The sequence below is a fragment of the Sminthopsis crassicaudata genome, chromosome 6 (assembly GCF_048593235.1).
Source record: "Sminthopsis crassicaudata isolate SCR6 chromosome 6, ASM4859323v1, whole genome shotgun sequence".
Taxonomy (NCBI): domain Eukaryota; kingdom Metazoa; phylum Chordata; class Mammalia; order Dasyuromorphia; family Dasyuridae; genus Sminthopsis; species Sminthopsis crassicaudata.
This window is the reverse complement of record NC_133622.1, coordinates 178,037,899-178,062,899: the sequence shown is the minus strand read 5'-3', so window position 1 is coordinate 178,062,899 and position 25,001 is coordinate 178,037,899. Positions and strand designations below refer to the sequence as shown.

The window sequence follows — 25,001 nt, the reverse complement described above, 5'->3', positions numbered from 1 at the left end:
AGTTTTGATTTCCTTGGGATATATGGAAGGGATCTCTGGTCAAATGATAATGGACATTTTCATTACATTCCATATCATTTTACAAAATGGTTGGACGCAATTATATTTTCACTGGCAAAATATCATTATATTTTCCTTTCCAAGACCTATGCAAAATGTTTTTGTTTTCTTTGTCAGTTTTCTGAGTGTGAGATGAAATCTCTGAATTATTTTGAACTGTATCTCTTTTGTTGTTGGTGGTTTGAAACACTCATTGTTATGACTGGAAATTGTTAACAATTCTTCTGTGATTTGTTCACTTATATGTTTTGATCACTTTTCCATTGGGAATATCACTTGATCAAGTAACAGGTGTCCCAAAAGTCTTAGTGCACTAATATTTTTTGGGAAACCCACATATTTGTGCTAATTCTCTATTAATTTTGGATTTCTCTTCATGAGATGCAAATATTTTCCTTAACCGACAATGTAACTTCTCATTTTAGTTACATTGATTTTGTTTACAAAAAAGCTATTGAATTTCATGCAATTTAAAGTATTTATTGTATATTTTGTGATGAGATAGCCCTTGTTTTATTAACAATTTGCTTTACCAGGGGCCTGTATGTGCCAAAATGTTTGTGGCAGCCCTTTTTGTAGTGGCTAGAAACTGGAAAATGAATGGATGTCCATCAATTGGAGAATGGTTGGGTAAATTATGGTATATGAATGTTATGGAATATTATTGTTCTGTAAGAAATGACCAACAGGAGGAATATAGAGAGGCTTGGAGAGACTTACATCAACTGATGCTGAGTGAAATGAGCAGAACTAGGGGATCATTATACACTTCAACAATGATACTGTATGAGGATGTATTCTGATGGAAGTGGATATCTTCAACATAGAGAAGAGCTAATCCAATTCCAATTGATCAGTGATGGACAGAATCAGCTACACCCAGAAAAGAAACACTGGGAAATTAGTGTAAACTGTGAGCATTTTTTGTTTTTCTCCCCAGATTATTTTTACCTTCTGAATCAAATTCTTCCTTTGAAACAACAACAACAAAATTCGGTTCTGCACATATATATTGTACCTAGGATATACTATAAGATATTTAATATGTATGGAAATGCCTGCCATTTAGGGGAGGGGATGGAGGGAAGGAGGGGAAAAATTCGGAACAGAAGGGAGTACAAGGGATAATGTTGTAAAAAAAAAAATTACCTATGCTTATGTACTGTCAAAAAAAAAGTTATAATTATAAAATTAATTTTAAAAAATCAAAATAAAACAAAACAAAACAAAAAAAACAATTTGCTTTACCATGGATGAAAAAAATACCTCATCTGTTTCTCTCCTCTTTATGTCATGACTTTTAATATTTTTTGCTTTGTATCCTTATTATTTAGGTACTTAATAAATATTTATTGATTGATTGAAACCACATAATCTATTTTGATCTTATTATCTTAAAGTAGTGTAAGATGTTAATATGACCCTAATTTCTGCCTTCCACATTTTTTTTAACATTTCTTATTAAGTAGGGAGTTTTTCCATAAGTAATTTATAAGAGGTCCCAATCTGTGTAGATAACATGTCCCTGGAAGTAGTTATATATATTCAAATTCACACTAATGAAAGTGAAAGTTATATATAAGATGTCATAATTGGTTTAAGTCCAGTGGAAATATGAAGTGCACATTTGAATAATTCCATGGATCCAGAGAGACATTATTAACACTAATCAAGTATTCTTGATTTTACTTAATGCGGGATAATTGAGATGGATTGTTTCTGATTTTTTTTTCTAATCTATTTTGTCCCATAGATCCATTTTTCTATTTTTCTTAAACAAATAAATACTAAATAGTTTTGATGTTTACTATTTTATAGTATAGTTTGATACCAGGAAGTGCTATTACTCCCTCATTACTAGCTTTTTCCCCATTATTTCCCTTGAGGTTCTAGACCTTGTCCTTATACAAAATAAGCTTATTACTTTATTTAGTTCTAAATATTCTAAAAATTCTAAATATATTCTAAATATTCTAAAAATATTCCCATGGCATTTCGAATGGTATAACAATTAATCTATAAATTAGCTTAAGATGAATAATTATTTTACTATGTTATTAGGCACAATCCAGCACTATCACTTCAATTGTCTAAATTCTTTATTTCTTTAAAGACTATTTTGTAATTGTGTCTAAACAGATATTGAGTATGACTGGGTAGGTAGATGCCAAAAAAAAAAAAAAAATTGAGGATTTTGTAGCTATTTTTGAATATGATTTCTCTTTCTAGGGCTGCATTCTGAATTTTATCCTTGGTATGTAGATTTTATCCCTGATAGACACACACACACACACACACACACACACACACACACACACAATTGCTACATATGTCATTGATTTTTGTGGATTTATTTCATATCTCTTTTTTTCTGAAGTTGCTTATTATCTTAATTACTTTCTTTGCCGATTCTCTATTATTATAAGTAAATCATCATATTGTCAGCATATGGATTCTTTGGTCTTCTTTTTGTCTATATTTCTTTAATTTTTTTGTCTTATGACTATCATTAGCATTTTTAGAATCTTGTCAAATAACAGCAGAAAAAAAAATTGTTCTATATGTATTAGGAAATCTCCCAGTGGTTCCCCATTCATAATAATACTAGATTTAGTTTTAGATGCAGAATTTTTATTATGTTTTTTTTAATGGTCCTTCTATACTTCTGAACTATGGAATATTCAGCTTAAATGAATATCATACTTTAATAATAATATGAAAACAACAACAATAAAATAACTAACATTTCTATTGTTATCTATTACATATCAGGAACTATTGTAAATGCTTTACAAACATCTCATATGGCTATGATGATAAAGTGAAGTAGGTGCTATTATTATCTCCATTTTATGGATGAGGAAACTGATACTGATTGAATTTAAGTGACTAACCCAGAGTCACACAGCTAGTAAGTATCTGAGTGAAGATTTGAATTCGGGACTTCAGACCTACACTCTATCCACTGTGCTGTCTAGCTGCTTTTATCAAAGGATTTTTTGGCATTTGTTGAAACCTTATTAATAATGTTCTTTTTGTTTCTAATGCTAAATCATTTTTGCTTCTGTGGTATAAATTAAATTTGATCATAGTAAATATGATTTTAGAACTCTTTCTTTAGAATTTCTGCTCATTTAATTAAAAGACTTGATTCATTCATTTTTAAGGAATAATGATTTCTAATTTTCCCTATTTGCATTATCTTACTTATTATAGCTATTTGTCATTTTTTTAAGAGTTTGGTATAGAATGTTTTCTCAGTTTCTGACAATTATTTGGAGAGTAAAGTTATTATTTGTTCTTTGAGTTCTGGGTAGAATTGACCTGAAAATCAATTGGGACTACAGTATTTCTAGCCCACCCCTACCCTACCCAACTTTTTAGTAGTTCCTTTACTGCTAGTTCATTTTCTTTCTCTGCAGTTGGATTATTTAAGATGTCTCTTTCATGATGTTAATTGGTTATTTCATGCTTTTGTTGTTAATCTTCTATTTTTTTTGAATACTCAATTTTTCTGGAATATAAGTATGTACAGTAGATTAAGCTTTGACTTGAAAATCTCCTCATTTGTAAAACAAGGATAACAGTAGAACCTATTTTCCCTGGAATGTAGGAGATAATTTGTTAAAACATTTTGCAAATGTTAAAGCTTTATTTGAAAAATTCTGCCTATATGCAAAGTGCTGAGAAGGAATACAAATAATGAGACCGAAAGATACTCAGTCAATAGTTCCAGAATTGCTCTGAGATCTAGGAAACACTACAAAGTTTGGAGGTAACCTCCACCAAGTCCAGTAAATCCTCTGTGGGGATTAATGGAAGGAACTTGAGTAGGAAGTGTGCAAGATGAAAAATTCCTTAGTGAGTTAGGAAGTATCTTGGTTGATCCAGCACTTGAACTAATGAGATCCTGGTTTCGCTGATGCTTGGAAGGTGATATTTCAGTATCACTGGGTTCTTCTTCTTGGGCTTTATAATCCTATTCCTCCAGACTTGCTTTTCATTTTGTTATATTTTTAGTTTAACAAATCTTTTTTGAGTGCCTATAAGGTTAGAACTAGCTGTGTGTGTGTGTGTGTGTGTGTGTGTGTGTGTGTGTGTGTGTGTGTGTGTATGTGTGTGTGTATGTATGTGTGTAGTTATAGAACATCCTGTGTGGTGCTCAATCTCAATGCACTGACATCAGGGAAACATTTAATAGCAACATACCACTTAATAGTAATGCAAGGTGTTACTTGCTTTTCAGTTAAAATTATGTCCCAGACCTTGGTTGGAAAGTTCTCCAATAGCTTTTCTAAAGTTGGCATTGCCAGAATCAATAGTGTTCCATCCCTAGAGCTCCATGGAATCGAGAGACATCATTAGAAAGGAAAGGATAAGAACCACTTTCCAGGAAAAAAAGAAATAGAATGGTGAGTAGTGGTCATGGGCAAGTTGTTTGTTCTGTTATGACAAGAAGATATAGGGTCTGTCTTTTTTTGCATGTTTTCCACTCCTGAGATATTACTGGGGATGATTCTTTCCCAAATTAGTTGCATGTATATACTTAATTAGTTAATATTAACTTCTCCCCAAAGGAGGACTTTTCTACCATTTTTAACATGGGTTGTATGATGAGGGAGGGGGAACATGTCAAGGAGGAACATGCAATGGAGGACCAAGAAGTCTGTTAATTCCTAGCCAATTGGAGTGATAAGGAAGAGATCTTATACTTCAGGAAAGGAAAAAAAAGGCCCATTCCTGTCTATAAGCTTGGATCTGCCTAGGAACTTGCACTGGGTGAATTGTTATTTCTTGCAAGGATTATAAATAAACCAACTTACTTCATACACTCCTGAGTCTTTTTTTTATCTTTGTAGCAATTTTCTACATAACTAATCTCCATGATTTCTCATATTTCCTCCAGCTTTAAGTTTTAAGATTGGATGATTCTAAGATGGACAAATACTGGACAGAATGGATCTTATTGGGTTGGGAGGATCTTATTAAGTTTTGAAATCATGCAAGATTTTAGGTTAGGGTAAGTGACATGTAAATAAAGAAATAACCATTTAAAAAACACACACAATCATTATAAACTTTTTAAAAACACGCAAAGCTCTCTTTCTCTGTGTATGTTTTGCCTTTACCATAAATAGTGGCCCTGTATGAGGCTCATTTCCCTTCATTTGAGCTCATCCAACAAAAGTGATTCTTCATTATGTCCTGCTTTTATAAACCAAGATCTATTTTGACGTGGTTACATAATTCTGTGGCCATCTGTGCTCTTCTGCCCCCGCCTTCCTTCTACCACAGGAGATGGAGGCTTTTTCTACTTATAATTTGTATAGACTCTGGGAAATGACTTAGCTTCCCTGTGTAGTTCATGTCATGATGGAATTCATGTACTGCTCTATCCCCATAGCCACCCCTCCCATTTCTAAAGAGGTACTGAGTCTGCTACAGAGCATAGGCTATAGAGAGGAGATTAGGGATCTGCCCCTTGCAAGTGGTAAAGCTTCTGTCTATGACACCTGACCTATAAATCAATATTCAAAATAGTGCCCCTTGATTGCATTTGAATTGGGAGGCAAGGACTTAAGAATTCATCTCTGAGCTACCCAATGTCTGTCACTCTCTGAAATTGTTTTTGTTCCTCCTTCATTCTTGAAGAGGACCAGTGACCTCAGGAAGAGGATGTCTCGACTTGCAAGTGAATTGTATTTAAGTGAAACAAAGCTGTGCAAAGTCATCCGTCTCACTGTCTCCTCCAGAGTCATCAGAGTCCAATGGCAAGATATAGATCAAGAAGACTGACTATGGCCCAAGATGCAGTTGAGGACCTTGATCTTTTTAATCTAAAGTCTTTCCCAGGGTTTTTTTTTTTGTCTGAGGCAACATCTATTCCGTAATTAAAAGCTAGATAAGAAAGGAGGAAAAAGATGGTTTACTTTAATTCTACTTAAAGAATCAATCTGAGAGGGGAAGACCCTCTAAATTTCTGACCAGAATAGAAATAATTGCTATTTACACTTATTCTGAATCACTTAAGCCCAAACAATGAGCAATGGAGAAGTGAACCAGGTCCCATTATTGGCCAATCAGTGAAAGTTAGAGAGATTTGAGTTTAAAAGCATAGTCAAGTTGCTCCATTTGGATTACAATGGGTTTTAACAAAGCCTGGTTTTCCAGAGTAATATTTCAAGAAATCAAAAATGATAACTACTTGAGACATGAGCAAAGAAAGTTAATTGTTCCAGTCTTTTTTAAATGATAGAATAAATAAGTAAGAAGGAAAAAATCTAGCTCTCAAACCCTATGATACCTCAGGCAGCATAAGCAATCAACCTTTGGACAGAGTGCCCACATGTAAAGATGTGATTCTCCACTTGGACAGAGGAACGAGAAAGAGGAGAGGGATAAGGAGAATAAGGAAGAGGAGGAAGAAGGGGGAAAGGAAAATCTTAGAAAAAGGGGAAGAAAGAGAGGAGAAAAGTGAAGGGAAAGGGAAAGAAAAGGGAATAGAAAAAAGGAAAAGGGAATTGGTAAAGGAAAACGAAAAAGAAGGGGAAGAGGAAGAAGAAAGAGCATCACTGCCCAACTGGAACATGCCTATTGAGTACCTCAGAGAACAACTACTGCTCCTCACAGACTAGTGTTCATCTTTTGTTCTCCAAGAGCTGGAGGAGACAGAAGTCAAAAAGGTCTTCCAAACCTTCCCATTTGCTAGACTCCATCATCATAAAATTCCCTGATGATAGAATATAAGCACTTTGAGGGTAGGGGATTGTTTCATTTTTTGCTGGTGACAGAGAAATCTTTTTATGCTTAGTCATAGATTATCATAGGATTTCAAGATTAAAGAGACTTTAAAAATTATCTAGCTTACTCAGCTCATTTTACAGGTGAAATAACCATGACCTACGTTGGCTAAATGACTTATCTAAGCTCATATAACTTAGAATTGCATTCCCAAGCCACATCCTCTGACTATAATTCCAACATCCTTTCCATCAAGCCATGCTGCATCTTCTCACTAAGTCCTGACCACAATCTGCCCATAAAACTCTAAAAAATGAGAGTTCATTGTAGAGAAGTGAATCTAAGTGGCTCCAACCTCTTGAGTCCTCTTTTTTCCCCTTCCAAGGCATATCCTTCTCTATAATTGCTTCTCTGTCCTTTCCTTTCAGGAAGACAAGTCATTTCAGTTTTGCCCTTTTCTTACACTTGGTTCCTAGACATAGGGTTTGAGAGGATTCCCGTCAATTGGGGAATGGCTAAATAAGTTATGGTATATGATTGTGATAGATATTGTTCTGTAAAAAATGATGTGCTTGTTGAAAAAAATCAGAAAAAGTTTAGAAAAACAAGGAAAGAAATAAATAATGAAAAGTGAAATGAGCAGAACCAAGGAAATGTTGAATACAGTAACAGCAATATTGTTCAAAGAATAATTTTGAACAATCACATCATTTTGAATACTAAATACTTAACTCAACTAAGAAGGACCTAGAAAGGAAGATGCTGCCAGAGAAAGAACTGAAAAACAGAAGTATACATACTATGATTTTATGGATATTTATAAATGTTCATTATGGTGGTCTTTTCTAGTGTGAGGTGGGGAGAGAAGGAGGAAGACAGTTCAGAACTTAAAATGTGACAAAAAATAAATTGAATTAAATTTTTAAAAGGGAAATGACTTTCCAGTGGGTTCCCACCCTCCTACAGAATGGTCAAAGCCCTGTAGGATTCAGTAAGAGGCACTGGGTGGCATTGCCTGGCAGGACTAGGTCTTTGCCCTTGGGAGTCTGTAGCTCTTCTGTTCTTTGTGGTCATGACTATGTTTTGTGTTTGTGAAATTTATCCAGGAGGCTATTAAAGAACCACAATCTTCTATGTTTCCTTTCTTCCTAAAATCAATCTTGAGCAAAGTCATTCTCTGCTAAATAACGGTTTTACTTTGCACCATCTTCTAAACACTCTCAAATTACAGTGCAAGACACTCTCAAAATATTTAAATCTCTTCAGCTTGGTGAGAAGTGAGTTGAGCAGAGGTGGCTAAAAAACCAAAAAGAAGACTGGGGAAAATAATTATGAACTCATTCATTCCTATCAACAGACTTTGCCCTTGTGCCCCCAGTTACCTCCATTTCACTCAACTTATGTAATGACCTTTCTTAAACCCTGATCGGGCCAAGTTGCTCCCCTTTTTCTCAGATATCTTCAATATAACATTCTTATTAATCTAATATATAAGATCCTCCCAAATAAATGTACTATCTTGCCTAGAATTCCATGTCCTGTACCATCTGGTACCATCCTGTCCATCCAATCTCATTGTTGCATTGTAATCCAACTGAACTAGCTTTAGTCTCTCAAACATCTACTGTGGTACACTGACCCCTGAGCCCAGATGCCTTTCCCCTTCCTCCCTGCCTGCTTAATTTCTGCCCATTTCTTTAAACCCAATTTCAGTTCTACATTCTGCATGAAATATTGTTTCCTTCCATGCTTAATGGGAATGGCCTTCTTCTCAGGCTTCACAGAGCCAAAGAGACATGTTTGGTCTCTTTGCTCTTTGAAATGGTGTTTTGGTCCTTTGTAGGTTGACAGGGGCATGGAAATTCAAACTGTATCAAAGTATATTGTATACTTATTCAGGCTCTAATACAAGACTTTACCTAAAGTAGGAATACTAATGAAAGCTTGCAGAAAAAAAAATCAGGAAGTAAAGGGAAATAAACAAGGGAAAGACTGTTTCTGGACCTTTGGGAGACAGATTAGGAGATGTTCAAGGATTGATCCCTTTATATCAGTAGTTGATATTCAACCGGAAATTTTTTTTTTGCCAGATCCAAGATGTTAATCTGGCTCAATATTAGTAATTTCTATTCTTTCTAAAGCTCTTAAATATAAGCTTCAATGTTTAATCAAGCAAAATAATACAATGATACCTCCCACTGGCTGCTAGGAAATAGAATGTCAGAGCTATGAGGACCCTAGAATGTAAGAATGCAGAGCTGGGAAAGGCCTTACAACAAAGAAGGACAGATCTGGTAGGAACTCAGAATATGGAATAAAGATTATTGGGAGGTCATTTAATGGCAAACAGGAAATACCCTTAGATTTCCTTGAATCCAATCTCTTTAGTTTACAGATGAGTAACTTTAGGTCAAGAAAGGGAGGGGACATCACATAACTTACATAAGTTATCATCGCTAATAAGAGGAGGAAGTCAAGACATTTCACAAACTGAGAAGACCTTTGTATACCCAGGATTTTAAAAAAAAAACCAAATTTTTAAAACATTATAGTTTGATGGAAAAAGTATCAATTTTATCATTGGAATATCTGAGTCTGAATTCCAGCTCTGAATGCCTCTGAACACATCCCTTAATCTCTATGAGAAGCAATTTCTTCGTCTATAAAATATACTGGCAACAGATTGAAAAATACATACATTTTATATATGTATATATATATATACACACATATATATGTATATATATATATGCACACATTATGTATATATATGCATACACACACACACACACATATATATATACACATCTCCAATGACATAACATGAATAAAATGCTTTCCTTGGAAAGCATTTTATTTGTGTTATTTCATTTTATTCTTGCTGAGACCTTATGAGATAAGTGCTTTTATTATTCTCATTTTATAGATAAGGAAATTGAGGCTAACAGAGTCTTTAGCTACTAAATTTAGGCTGAGGCAGAATTTGAACAGGTTGCAAGTTCAGCACTCTGTCTATTTTACCCCCAAGTCACCTCAAAATGCAATGGATAATGGAATAAGGGAAGATTTTTATGGAGGAAAGGGTATTTGAACTGATTCTGAAAAGTGTGGTGGTGTTTCTTTGTTATCTCTTCCTTAAATGGACTTTATCACAAATAAAATAATGTCCTAGTTATCAAAATGAAGAATAAAACCTACCACAATTCTAACAATTGCAAACATTTCCATCTTTATATATTTGAGAGGGCTCTAGGTCAGGTTAAATCTATTGGGACTCAAGGGCCTGACAGTGTTTAACTTAGGACAAAGAGAACCTCCTGAGGACATGCCTTCAATTTTTCCAGTATTAAGCTTTTTAATGTTTTTTTTTTGTTTGTTTGTTTGTTTGTTTGTTTTTTGGCAAGGCAATTAAGGTTAAGTAGTTTATCCAGGATCACATAGCTAGGAAGTGTTAAGTGTCTGAGGTCACATTTGAATTCAGGTCCTCCTGATTTGAGGGCTAGGGTTCTATCTACCTCACCATCTAGCTAGCTACCTCTAGGATCAAGATTTTTTTTTCTGCCTTCTCTCCCCTTTAAGGTTTTGCATCAGAGGCTGAAAGAACACTTGTCAAGTGGACTGCAGAGGGGAAATCTCAATAAAGTGTGCATTACATGAACTAGCCTCCAAAATTTGCTTCAACTCCAAGACTGGAATGGGGAGAGGTTGTGGAAAAACAATTCTTTTGGTTTTGTAACAAAAAAAGGAGGGATGGAAGGAAAATAAATTTTTGTTCATTAAAAATTTTTAATTTTTTATTATGCCACTGAGAGAAGTAAGAGCATCCAGATAAGCCATGGTTTAAACTCTCCAGGAGCTCACCGTTTGGCAGGGAACAAGATCAACATAGAGAGCTATGAATAGCCACAGGGTAACATAGCATATCTCACAAATGGAAGGAGATAACTTGATTCAGACTCAGTGATCTTGCCAGCTGCTGAAAGAGGCTACAACACACACCAAATATTATTATAGACAGAACTCATTGATTATATTTATGTATATACATACATATATATATATATATATATATTATATATATATATATATATATATATACATACACACATATAGAGGAAAAATGCATATACTGAGAGAGAGGTTATCTAAAGGTCCTTCACCCTTTGCCATTCAATGAGTTCTCAATAGTCTCTGATAGTCTTCATTCTGTACTCCAAGCCTGAAGTTTATATTTAAGAAATCGAGAGACAGAGATAGAGACTGAGAGACAGACAAAATCAGAGACAGATAAAGACAGAGACAGAGAGATAATGAGATAGGGGGAGAGAAAGAGAGAGAAAGAGAGAGAAAGAGAGAGAGAGAGAGAGAGAGAGAGAGAGAGAGAGAGAGAGAGAGAGAGAATTTAACAATGTTTTTTTGTTTTTTTTTTTTTAAGATAGCACTCTAGGGCATCAGTATTGAAGTCCACTTTTCTGAATTCACTTCACTGCAGGGAGCAGAAGATAGAAATGGACCTGAGGGAGAATGGACCCATAGAACAAGAGTGCTACATGGCCACAGAGATCTGGGAGCAAGTGGGAGGCAATAGAGCAGAGTAAAATGAGAGAAATATGAAAGAGGAAAAGGGAAAGAGGAAGGAAGGAAGGAAGGAAGGAAGGAAGGAAGGAAGGAAGGAAGGAAGGAAGGAAGGAAGGAAGGAAGGAAGGAAGGAAGGAAGGAAGGAAGGAAGGAAGGAAGGAAGGAAAAGAGGGAGGGAGGGAGGGAGGGAGGAAGGAAGGACTGTATACATATATTAAATGTACATATATTTTTACATATTTTACATGTATTGGACTATCTGCCATCTAGGGGAGGGGGTGGGGGGAAGGAAGGAAAAAATTGGAACAGAAGGTTTGACAAGGATCAATGTTGAAAAATTACCCATGCATGAAAACTGGAAATTAGTATGGCAGAAATTAGATATGGATCCACACTTAACACCATATACCAAGATAAGATCAAAATGGGTCCATGACTTAGGCATAAAGAATGAGATAATAAATAGATTAGAGGAACAGAGGATAGTCTACCTCTCAGACCTGTGGAGGAGGAAGGAATTTATGACCAGAGGAGAACTAGAGATCATTATTGATCACAAAATAGAAGATTTTGACTACATCAAACTAAAAAGTTTCTGTACAAACAATACTAATGCAAACAAGATTAGAAGGAAGTAACAAATTGGGAAAATATTTTTAAAGTTAAAGGTTCTGACAAAGGTCTCATTTCCAAAATATATAGAGAACTGACCCTAATTTATAAGAAATCAAACCATTCTCCAATTGATAAATGGTCAAAGGATATGAACAGACAATTCTCAGATGATGAAATTGAAACTATATCCACTCATATGAAAGAGTGTTCCAAATCACTACTGATCAGAGAAATGCAAATTAAGACCACTCTGAGATACCACTACACACCTGTCAGATTGGCTAAGATGACAGGAACAAATAATGATGAATGTTGGAGGGGATGTGGGAAAACTGGGACACTGATACATTGTTGGTGGAGTTGTGAAAGAATCCAGCCATTCTGGAGAGCAATTTGGAACTATGCCCAAAAAGTTATCAAACTGTGCATACCCTTTGACCCAGCCGTACTACTACTGGGCTTATATCCCAAAAAAATATTAAAGAGCGGAAAGGGACCTATATGTGCCAAAATGTTTGTGGCAGCTCTTTTTGTTGTAGTTAGAAACTGGAAATTGAATGGATGCCCATCAATTGGAGAATGGTTGGGTAAATTATGGTATATGAAGGTTATGGAATACTATTGTTCTGTAAGAAATGACTAGCAAGAGGAATACAGAGAGGCTTGGAGAAACTTACATCAACTGATGCTGAGTGAAATGAATAGAACCAGAAGATCGCTGTACACTTCAATGCTGTATGAAGATATATTATGATGGAAGTGGATATCTTCAACATAAAGAAGATCCAACTCACTTCCAGTTGATCAATGATGGACAAAAATAACTATACCCAGAGAAGGAACACTGGGAAGTGAATGTAAATTGTTAGCACTACTGTCTATCTACCCAGGTTACTTATACCTTCAGAATCTAATACTTAATGTGCAACAAGAAAATTGGATTTACACACATATATTGTATCTAGGTTTTACTGTAACACATGTAAAATGTATGGGATTGCCTGTCATCAGGGGGAGGGAATGGAGGGAGGGGGGGATAATTTGGAAAAATGAATACAAGGGATAATATTATAAAAAAAATTACTCATGCATATATACTGTGAAAAAAAATTCCAAATTAAAAAAAAAAGAAAAATTACCCATGCATATGTTTTGTAAATATAAAACTATTAAAAAAAAAACCACAAACCAAAATCAGTTTGACTTGAAAATCCCAAACAAATAAAACCGTTCAGTGATGAATTTCTTTAGAAAGAAGGATGCTGCCACTGCTTTGAAACATTCTTCATGGAGCCTGGTCTTCTTGTCTCTGCCCTCATACTTAAAGGATCTCCTTCCCTACATATTTGTACCTTTCAAATAAGTTTCTATTCTCTACTTCATGCTTCTGAATAATGAGGTCAGTTCTATTTGGCTCCACTATCCCCAGAAAAAAGTAATATGTTTCATTCTTATAATATCTCTTGCTGAGTGTGAGTTGGCTTTAAGAATCATTATACAGTTTGCATACTCTCCCCTCATCTCTCTCTGAAGTGAGATAATATTTGCAAAATATCATCATAGTGTCTGACACAGTGTGGATCCATGGTTCTTTCCCTTTATGGTATATTTTCTTCCTACAAGGGCACTCCAGGTTGCTTCAAGAAAACTTTCTAAAAAGGAAGCAGAAAAGATCCCAAGGGAGAAGATATATGGTCTTCACTGCACATGTGAAGATGTTAACTGGAGAGCCAGGAACAATACATGAAAGTTACACAGGCTTAGCCTTCTAAAGGAAAAACGGAGTTGTCCAAAAGTGACTGCCAAGTGGGAAAGTGAGTTTCCACCCACTGGAAGACATCAAATGCAGGCTGAAAGAGTACTTGTCAGGGATGTACTATTGGGAATCCTTGAAGTTGACATTCTAACTCTGATTTGGCAAATTTCATCTTGATCCTCTCGCCATTCAGTAGAGGGGTGGGTCCCAAAGTGCAATGGAATGTGATAGGATGTGCTTCACATCATTGGAGGTCCTCCAGTGGAGGTCTGCATGGCCACTTTCCGAGTGAGGAGATTCCTATTCCAAAAGCGGGTAGACTAATTACCCAAAGAGATATTTTCCATGCTGAGACTATGATACAATCCATTAAGACTTGTTTGGGTTTGGAGCTTGGATCTTCAATGTGTCTACTTCCTTGTAAAGCAGAAGATCATAAGTTTAGAAAAGGTGTTAGATGTTTTAACCTGTTTTATATCTTAGACCCTTTCAAAAGTTGGATGAAACCTATGTTTCAGAGTAATGTTTGCAAATGCAAAATACATATGGTTGCAAAAGAAAACATTTATAATGAAACAAAGTTGTCAAAATAAATTATTTTAAAAGTTCATGGACTATGTGCATTGAAATATAGTATTTTCACCTTTATTGTTTTTCCCCCTTTCTTGTAGTTTTCTCCCTTTTGTTTTGTTTTTTTTTTCTTATACAACATGACAAATATAGAAATTTATTTAAAAGTATTGCACATATTTAACCTATATCAGATTGCTTTCTGTTTTGGGGAGAGGGGAATTAGAGGGAGGAAGAAAAATTCAGTCTTAAAAAATGAATGCTGAAAATTATCTTTACATGTATTTGGAAAAATAAAATACTATCGAGAAAAAAAGAAATTCACGAACTCCTGCTTAAGAACCTCTGATAGTGACTGATTCCCTCATTTTATATATGAGGAAATTGAGGTCTCAAGGATTGGAATAATTTGTCCAAAGTGAACAAAGGAGCCAATAACATTGGCAGGAATTGATCCCAGTTTCTCTTTTCTAAATCCAGAGTTCTTTCTCCTCTCCTGCAGTTGCCTTTTGCATTCTCAAGTTTTGAGGAAGTATGATGGGTTATTCAGAGCTTCTTAGAAAAGCTGGACAAAGTCTTTGTCATAGTTGTGGGGATTCTCTTAAACTGATGCCCCTTGATTTTTGGTGTCATTTATGTAACATCTCTAGGAATGACATCAGAGCAGGGGCTGGCTGTAAAGGAAGCTTATCCCTCAAAACTCCAAAATGAAAGAGAGGGGAGAGATATGAAAACTTGTTTCTGGGCTGGGTCATTTTGAGAAGAGAAGACCACACTGTCCTGGGGTTTGTGAAAGGCAAGAGGCAATCTGAAGGACAAACAGACCAGTAAAGGGAAATGAATCTCCTAGTATAGTTGACAAGTTGAGCTAAGCCCTAAGGCTACATCTCAGAAATACAGCTGGTTGTGTGAGAACTCTCACTGACAGAGTCCAGGAAAGTGGTGAAGAGGGCTGGAGGAAAGAAAGAGAGTAAAAATTACCTCTGTCCCCCTCCTACACACAGAGAGAGTCATCTTTTCCAGGCAGCCTGACAATAAAGAAATGGATTTCAGAAGAATGATCGGTTGGATTTATGAGAACACAGTTCTGCTTCCCTGGGAACTCTGAGACATGATGTTTTTTTCTTTGTTGATTTTCCAGAGACCAATAGCAAACAATAGAAAAGGAAACTGATGCTATAGTATGGTCTGCTTCTCTGAAAGAACCCAATATGCTTGCATATTTTCTTCAATCACAAGTATATTTTCATTGTTATCCTTCTGGTTACTAATAACATATAATTTACATTTCTGCAGCCTTGATCAGTGACATAGGTAGTACATTCATGTTGATTCCAGTTCTACACATAAGAAAACTGAGGTTTAGAAAATTGGAGTGATTTGGACTTACTGTAAGGAATTTGAGTGGAGGTTTTGACATATTAGATGAAAATGTGGGCTCAGGCTTAGGAAGAAGTAGTTTCAAGTCCCACTTCTGACACTCAATTTCTGCAGCTTTTTCAGTCTCACAAACAACTCTAAATCTTCAAGAAGAGCAACGGAAGACCAGCATTGCTATAAGTTTCTCCTCCAAGGATCCCTACCCCAACAAAAGCTCAGGTTCAGCTCCTATGCCTTCTCCTATCTTGGTACTACCATCTTAGATTGTATCTGGGAACTCATCTATTGGGGCATGACCATCAGTGAGGAAGATCCAAACCCATCCAAGGTCTCCTGGTTTATACAAGTTGCTCTTCCATGGGGGCTCTCCCAAATGAGGGCCTTTCTCTGGATCTTTTGATTTGGCCTAGATGTCAATGGACATATGAATAATCCATTGGATATTCCTTATTCAATTTATAAGAAAGGTCCTTCTTATTTATTGGCTATACAAATTATTTTGTGCCTCTTCTCCTGTATAAGTTTGTTGGTAGTTCACTGAAGCTTACTTATATCCACCATGTGCTTCTCCAACTCCCTTTGGGTGACCAATGAATTTAATTTTGTTTAGATGTCATTTTATCTTTGTATTCACATAATATAATAAAATGAATGAAAAAGAAATAAGTAGATAAATTTGTTTAGAAATATATCAGTTAGTTCATTTATTCAAAGACTGAAAACATGGCAGTAGTTCCCTGTGTATTACCATGTACTTTTCCAATTCCCTTTGGGTGACCCATGAATTTAATGTTGTTGTAGATGCCATTTTATCTTTAAATTCATATACTATAATAAAAATGAATGAAAAAGAAATAAGTAGATACATTTGTTTAGAAATATATCAATTGGTTCGTTACTTCAAAGACTGAAAATATGGCATGAACAAGGTCTGAAAAGATTGAAAGTAGGGAATCTTGAGCCTTTGAATCAGTGGCATAAATAATTCTCCTGGTATGATAATAGAACAGTAAAGACTATTTGACACTTGACCATCTACCCGTAAGTTCCAAGGTAAAGAACACATGTGACCAACAGGTAAACTCTCAGTTGCTGGTTAGTGGAAATATTTTTCTTCCTTCCCAGAGTCCTTTTAAATGAAATTCCCCTTTGATGTTGTTCTCTATTGAGCTCCCAGAGGCAAAATTTGAAGCTGCCATTCAGTAGTGTTTCTAGTTTTGTTTTAGTGTACATTTCAGTCCCCCTTCTTAGGGATACCACTACCAATAATGATAGGCTCACCACTAGCAAAGGTGATTGGAACATCATTATCAATGGCAATGGAAATACTAGATCTTTGAAATTTGTGAAGTTCCAAAGATTTTCATGGGATCAGACCTGGGGTAAGTATAACCTTCTAGTCATTCCTTTCCCCTGCTCTTCTCTACCAATCACATCTGGGTTTGGACACTGCTGAAACTTGACTTCACCACTAGGCTGTGTATTTCTAATGGACTTTCTGAGTTATACATCTGCCTACAAGTATGACTGATTCTTTCAATTAGTCACAAGTTATTTCCTGTATAGCATCATCTTCTTATATCTGAGGATGAAAGGGCTTTATTCTTCTCAGATTTATTCTTACCTACAATGCACTTTTGATTGATTGATTGATTCCCACTCTCTAAGACTCATGTGATTATTTGTAAGTAGAGTAGATTTTCATCTTCATGTTTGTAAATATCTTTAAAATTGTATATGCTTACATATTATTCTCCAGACACAATGTAAAGCCCTCAAGTGTAGGGATACTACTTAATTTTTGTTTTTTATTTTTCTGTATCTAGCATATTACCCAACGCTTTTTTGGAGGGTTAGAATGGGTGTGGAATGATTTGGTCCTATGATGTCATTGGTGAAAGGAGTATCCAGATCAGACAGGCCCTTTACCAATGCAGATCAGCAACTGTTAGGTAATTAACTGTTTTAGAGAATTACCTAGAGAACTTCCCTTCCCTTCTACCTATACCTTGGGACACTTAGACCCTTTCTCAGGAAGTCTAGAACACTCAAATTGATAAAGTTCCTTCCAGGACTGGAAATATCCATTTCTCAGCATTGCTGTCTTATGAATAAAGATAGAAACAGAAATAGAAGAATTAGCCTAGTAAGTAGGAAGTTGAGATCCAGCTAGGTAAAGCAGTGGATAAAGTGCTAGGGGGTGTCTATAAGACCTGAGTTTAAATGTGGCCTCTGATACTGGTTGTATGATCCTATTTGCCTAAGTTTCCTCATCTGTAAAACGAGCTGGAGATGGAAATGGCAAATCATTCTAGTATCTTTGAGAAAGAAACTCCAAGTGGAATCATAAAGAGTCTGAAATAAATGAAAAGACTAAACAACATAAGATTAAAACTTAAACTCATGTGGGCAAGTGTATTTTCTTTTCGCTTTGTACTCAAGTTGTAGCCACCATTGCTGCTGATTATAATAAATTGTCATTTCAATACATGCTGATGATGCAGCAAAAAACAAGCCAGTGATTCACATGTTCTTTTCCATATATGAAGGAGAGAGTTTAAGGACTCTGCTCTGAACTCCAAACTCTGCATAAAGGATAAGTCTTTTGAATTCCCTAAGCATCAGAATCCCAGCATATAGCTTTCTTCTTCTTCTTTTTTAAAATTACATTTATTTATTTGTTTATTTAATTTTTTTAAAATTGTGATTATAGCTTTTTATTAACAAAGCATATGCATGGGTAATTTTTCAACACTGACCCTTGCAAAACTTTCTGTTCCAACTTTTCCCCTCCTTCCCCCCACCCCATCCCCTAGATGGCAGGTAGACCAGTACATGTTAAATATGTCAAAATACATAGTATATAACTTTCCAACCAGATAAGGGACTCTTATTTATACACAAGCATCAAGTTTGTATATAAACTCAGGCTTACAAATTCTGGAGTTTCAGAGTTGGGCATCAGACCTTTCAAAGAAAGATTTCCTGAAATAACATCATTCTTATCCCCTTAATCTCAGGGTTGAGAGGGTGCTTTCCCCATCAAGAGTATCAGGTCTGAATTTATACTGATTAACTTTAAACTTAGAAGATATTGTCAGCCAAGATTTTTCTCATATTCTCTGGGTCATTATGCACTCAACTCAAAGCAGAACTTCAGAAAGAAACTGTAAAATAAAGTCTCATTATGGCTTATATCTGGAATCTCCCTAAAAGGGATTAATGAGTTCTGTTCTAGAAAAGTTACTTAATGTACAAAATAGATATGTTATAGGACAGCTATTTATTTCCACAACAAAGCAAGTGTTTTAAACATATAATAGAAAATATATTCTCTGTTTTGTCCAGAGAATAGACTCACAATAGCACATTAACAGATACTTAGATATAAAACAAATAGTCTATAATAACTATTTTACTCGCATGGGAGGCAAAGAAATGTCCATTTCTCAAGATCACTATTTGCTGCCATGATCTCAGGAGTAGATAGAAAAAAGAGAAAAGGCATCCATGCGCAGACATGAGGTCCAGTCTAGTGCCTTTGTTCAAGTTGCTGCCACTGTTGTTACTGAAGATGGGGCAGAACTATTACCCTTCTCCCTCTACATCCACAGCCCATACACTAGAAGTCCAAAGGAGAGTCCAGCTCTGATTCTGTCCTGAGAGAAGCAAACCAAGAGAAAAGACGTAGAACTTTTCTCCATGTCTCTTATAGTCTATTGGGCAAGGAAGGGATTAGATTGTTTTTCTCCATGTCTCTTATAGTCTATTGGGCAAGGAAGGGATTAGATTGTTCCAATCAACCCATTAAGACTCTTTGAGATCAGTCCTCCCTGAGATCAGTGTCTCTCCAAGCAGAGAGGCACGTGGGGACCAAGAAGTTGTGGTCATTTTATTAAAGCAATATGTCTCTTTTCATGGCACTGAAATATATTCTGCATGGAATTTTCCCCACTGTAGAAATCAGAAGATAGTTCATGAGCCTTAAGCAGGAAACATGAGAAATATACTTTGAACTAGTTTTCATATTTTTCTCTGTCACCTTAATTTTTGTATCCAATTTTACTTTGAAAATAGACAAGTTTATCTTTCTTTATTCTTGAAATATAGCTTGCTTTCTTTTTGGTTATATAGTGAGAAAGCAAAATTACCCAGAAAGTTCCAGATTGAGAATTAAATGGTTTATTCCATAATCCCCAAACCATGCTAACTTCTGGGGAGGGGAGTAGCCCTTAACTTGAGGGTGGTTCACTTTTGGGTGATATTGTATGGTATTTTGTGTGACAGGAATTCACCAGAATGACAAATTGCTGCTCTGACAGCAATTCTAAATTTGTCTTCCTTCTAGAAGCTACTGGATCTGTTAATCCTAGATTTGTTTGCTCTCATGAGACCTATCTTGTGCCTTTTCTTTGAGGTAAAATAAAGCCTATCTTGTTCTTAATATTGTATTGTAAATTCCTATGTGTAAACTGGGGACATAAACACACATTTGGAGAGCTCTATGTAGAAGATGATCTTGGATTAACTCCAAGTAAGGGCAAAAAGCCAGAGAGAGAAACTAAGCATCATCCTCATAGGGATCTTTGTGAGCTCAGAATCTTTGGGGGGGCAATACTTTTCTGAGTTCCACATTCTGAGGCAAATAAAAGCTAATGAGTCATGAGACAATGACTCAGATATGATTAAAGGTGCCCATATATGGCCAAAGGTAATTCAGCAAAGTTTGTGGATTGAGGTTTTTGAAATCATGCCTGGATTGAGTTAGCCATCCAAGTAATAAATTATAAAACAATAACAATAATTACAATATATCATGATGCCAAAATGCATACCTGCATCAGAATACTTTATGATCCAATGTTGGCTTAATTGATGATCAGAAGTCCAAAATGTCAACCCTCTGGCCCTATCCATTTCCCTATCCTGGATCAGTGATGCTTAGGCTCTCATTCTGGGACTTCCTGGACAACTTGCTTACGCTTTGTCATGCCTCAAAGCAGAAATCCATGTTGTAGGATTCATTTCCCCTTGCTAACTCATTAGACTGAGAGGTGGACCTAGCATTATTGCTATGTCATTTGTGAAGGGTTGAAGGAAAATTGGAGACAAGCATTGCACAGGATGACAGTGAAAGGATATCCCATATTTATGAAATCATGGATCCAGTGAAGTTCTTGATTCACATTAGAAGATATTGACAGAAATAGGAATAGTTAAAAAAAAAAAAAGAAGATATTGACAAAGAAAATTCAGATATAATTAGAAGAAAGTCAAGATGGAATAAAAGGTGATTTTCTTAATTCATTCAGCGGACATTTATTGCTCACCTATGGATAATAAACATGTATGAGAAGAGAACTGGCCCTGGAGCCAAGAAAACCTAATTTCATGTTCCATCTTTTCAAGGTTGTATGATTTCCCCCCCCCCCAGATAAATCACTGGATCACTCAGTGCTCAAGGCAAATTTCTAAGACTGTAATTAAGATGTCAACTTGCATTGGTAGAAATTCCTCATGGAATATCTCCCTATGCCAATGGAATTATAGATTCAATCTGTATCCACCCCTTATTCCAATGTACAAGGCACAATATGGATTAGAAATGAATGGTTTCTCTCTTAAGAAACTTACAAAATAATAATAAAATTTATTATTTATTAGATTGTAAATTCAAGTGAAGGGACTATCTTTTGCCTTTTTTTTTTTGTATCCCTTAGCACAAAGTCTGGCATATGTTAGGTGCTTAATAAATGTTTGATTGATCAGTTGAACAAACATATAGCTTAAGCTACTGAAAAGAGAGAAAGGAAGCCAATGGTACCTTTCTGTTGGTTAAGAAAATCAACACTTTGGATTATAGCAATAAGACTGTAAGATGCACTGATTTTAATGGACTTGTGGACTCCCTTAGTCTCCTGACCCCCATCCATAAATGGAAAGACACAACTATGGAGGATAATGGATAATCCAGCCTTGGACTGATTTAATATTTACAAATAACATTAGACAAAAATGGTCAACTCTGCAGATTGCTATTCATTTAGTGCTACATTTCCATAGTTACATGGGACCTAATATGAGCAAGACTTTTAAGTATTTTAACTGACGTATCAGAGAGAGAAAGGTTTTTGTGAATGGGCACATCAGCAGATTTCTATCTGGAAGGAAACAGAGATTATGTTGGCCACACCCAGGATTGTACAGCAGCCAGCTCATAACAGTTCCCTAGAGTTAATTGTCAAATTTTCAGTGTGAGCATGTATGTTCTGGAATTGGCAAAAGCTACAAATTAGGGCTTGATTTATTATCTTGTTGATTGTCTAGACTTAAGAAAGTGAGAAAAAATGTTAATGAAGTTTAAACTGAAAAGTATATCATGTGCACTTCTCTCATCTCTCCCTGGAAATTTAGTTGTTAAGCATTTTACCAGCACAGTTCTGTACATACCTTTCATTTTCCAGAGCTAGAAGGTCCAGAAAGGAGAATGGTTTTCCCAGAATCATCTAGTAAGTAGGTAATCAGATTCTGGAGGACATTTGAACTTAGTTCCTCTGATTTGATGATTCTCTAATCAGTGCTAGAGTAGACAGTGTTACTGGCCAGCACCAAATGATGATCTCGAATCCAAATGCTATTTTTTTTAATTTAGAAAAGAACGTCAACTGGACCTTAGATTTGAGAATAATTCACTGGAAAAAGAAGAGAAAGAGTCCCTACTCTGTACTAGGGATGGGAGATCCAGGTTCATGCTGTTTTTCCATTGTAGTCTCCGGGGATGCCACTAGAGGGGGGCAGATGAGGTAGAGGTTTTTGGTTGGTACAAGCCATGTGAAAGTACATCTTTCTTTCTCTCTTTCTTTCTCTCTTTCTTTCTCTCTCTCTCTCTCTTTCTCTCTTTCTTTCTCTCTCTCTCTTTTTCTTTCTTTCTTTCTTTCTCTTTTTCTTTCTTTCTTTCTTTCTTTCTTTCTTTCTTTCTTTCTTTCTTTCTTTCTTTCTTTCTTTCTTTCTTTCTTTCTTTCTTTCTTTCTTTCTTTCTTTCTTTCTTTCTTTCTTTCTTTCTTTCTTTCTTTCTTTCTTCCTTCCTTCCTTCCTTCCTTCCTTCCTTCCCTCCCTCCTTCCCTCCTTCCCTCCTCCCTTCCTCCCTCCTTCCCTCTTTCCTCCCTCCCTCCTTCCCTCCTTCCTTCCTTCCTTCCTTGCTTCCTTCCTTCTTTTTTTTTTTTTTTTTTTTTTTTTTTTTGGTAAAAAGAGACACATTTCAACCACATACGTAGACTTAAAACCAGTGGGACTCAGAAGTTAAAAAAAAAAAAAAAAGTCTTAGAGAACATATGTTCACTCATTTGAAAGAGGAGGAAACTGAGTATTTCACCTTGAGATGTGAAGAGTTTGATCAAAATTAGATCAACACAATGAGGATGTTACTGTATGGTGCCAATTTTAAATTAGGATCTTCACATTATATTGCATTGTTTTGTCTGTTGTACATCATGAAATCTTGGAGTTGGAAAATATCCTAAAGACTACACAATCCATTTTCTCTTTTTCCAGAAAACCCGTGACAATATCTCTAATAGCTGGCTTTGAACTTCTGTTGGATCACTTCAGTATCAAGGTATATTCACTGTCATTCTCTCACACCAGTCCTGATCAGTTGCCCCAAAATTTAACCATTAAAGCCAATTCCTTTCCTTTAAACTAATGACAGGAACTGCTGGGTGATTTTCTGATGGATGACATTGATTCACTTAAGAAAGGAAATGTACCTGAGGCCCAAATAAGCAATTAATTAACTTCTGAAAGTGAACCCAGGGAAAAGAGAAAATTTAGGTGTGTAAAAGATTATAGTCATTGCCACAAACAAAGCAACTGATGAAAAAGAATATTCCTTCCAGGTGAGGTTGCTCATTTCTCATCCTTAAGCTGAGAGAGATGGGATCCCATTTTTTCTTTTCCCTTCCTCCACTGTTAAGATAATTATCTCATTAGCTGCTGCGATCCCCAGAAATAAAGAGAGAAAGGCTTAAAATGATGGTATATATCTAACCCCCCATAATTCTATTGTTTAATGTAATAAATGCCTTTTTTTCATCCAAGAAATTTGTAAGGAAGGACTATTGACATTAAGAATAATTAATGGTTCTTAATGAAATCATGTCACCAAACTTAGACGAACCATATCCCAAGGTACTAAATCACTTGTGCATGTGACTGCTTCATTTTGCAATCTCTAAAAAAACAAGAAGAAAGAAAGCCATACCCTAGGAATGAAGAAAGATAAACTTGTCCTATTTTCAATTGAAATTGGATACAAAAATTAAGGTGACATACAGAAAAATATGAGAACTAGTTGTTCAAAGGATAACTTGTGAGGTTGTGAAAAAGAATCTCATTGGCTTTACAAAAAAACAGGGTGTGCCTCACTAACCACTCATTTCCTCTTTTGTCAGGATTACTCTGCAGGGAAGCAAAGAGGAAAAGTTAATAAGAATTTATATAGTGCCTACTATGCTATCAGGCACTGCTAAGTGCTTTTTACAAATATCTCAATTGATCCTCACAACAACTCTGAAAGATAGGTTCTATTATCATCCCATCTTACAATTGAGGAAATTGAGGCAAAAAGAAGTTAAATAGCAACCAGATTTAAATTAAAGTCTTCCTGATTCTATCCATGTGCTATTAGAGAAGTCAGAGAAATGCTGGGTCCACTGAAGTATTGTAAAAGAATAAGTAATCAACAAAGTTTCTCCCGAGAGCCTTATCAACCAGATAAGGTTGGATGAGGCTGGATGAGTTTGAATAAATGGACTCAACAAGTTGGCCTCAAATAGGCATGATGTCACATTGGAAAAGGGTATTCATAAGGGTGATTTAGTGGCTGTCTTGACTCCTTTGTTGGTCATCACTATGAACTGTGACTTAGATGAAAAAAGAGATGATATTCTTAGCCAATCTGCATATGACATTAAAGGGACACATATCATAATCATAAAAGTGGGAGGGACCCAAGAGTCCATGGAGGCCAACCTCCATTTTGTAGACAGAGAGCAAAAGTGACTTGAGTAGGGTCACACAACTGGTACCTCAATCTAAATTTTAACCTAGACCCTATTGACTCCAATTTCAAATATGGATAACAGAATTGATGAATGCAACATGAAATAATGAATTGAGTATGGGACTCAAAGTCAGGAATATCTGATGCTAATTAGCTATCCTGCTATGGAGGAATCATGTTTGGGGTATTTAATATTATTTCCCTCATTTGATATCTTTTCCTCTTCAAGAAAACTTTCAA

The 25,001-nt window shown here is 35.7% G+C and overlaps 1 protein-coding gene and 1 long non-coding RNA gene across 8 annotated transcripts in view; both read left to right on the top strand.

Annotated features, from left to right (window-relative positions):
- The window catches only part of NRG1 (neuregulin 1), an 888,216-nt gene that overhangs the window by 479,050 nt on the left and 384,165 nt on the right, over positions 1 to 25,001 (top strand). The gene's annotated exons all lie outside the window — the stretch shown is intronic.
- Positions 1,400 to 23,363, top strand: LOC141548041 (uncharacterized). 2 transcript variants are annotated; one of them, XR_012483725.1, is made up of 2 exons: positions 1,400 to 4,472; positions 23,252 to 23,363. It is a non-coding gene; the product is annotated as an uncharacterized LOC141548041 (long non-coding RNA). The 2 variants fall into 2 exon arrangements; XR_012483726.1 differs by lacking the exon at positions 1,400 to 4,472 and adding an exon at positions 13,040 to 20,117.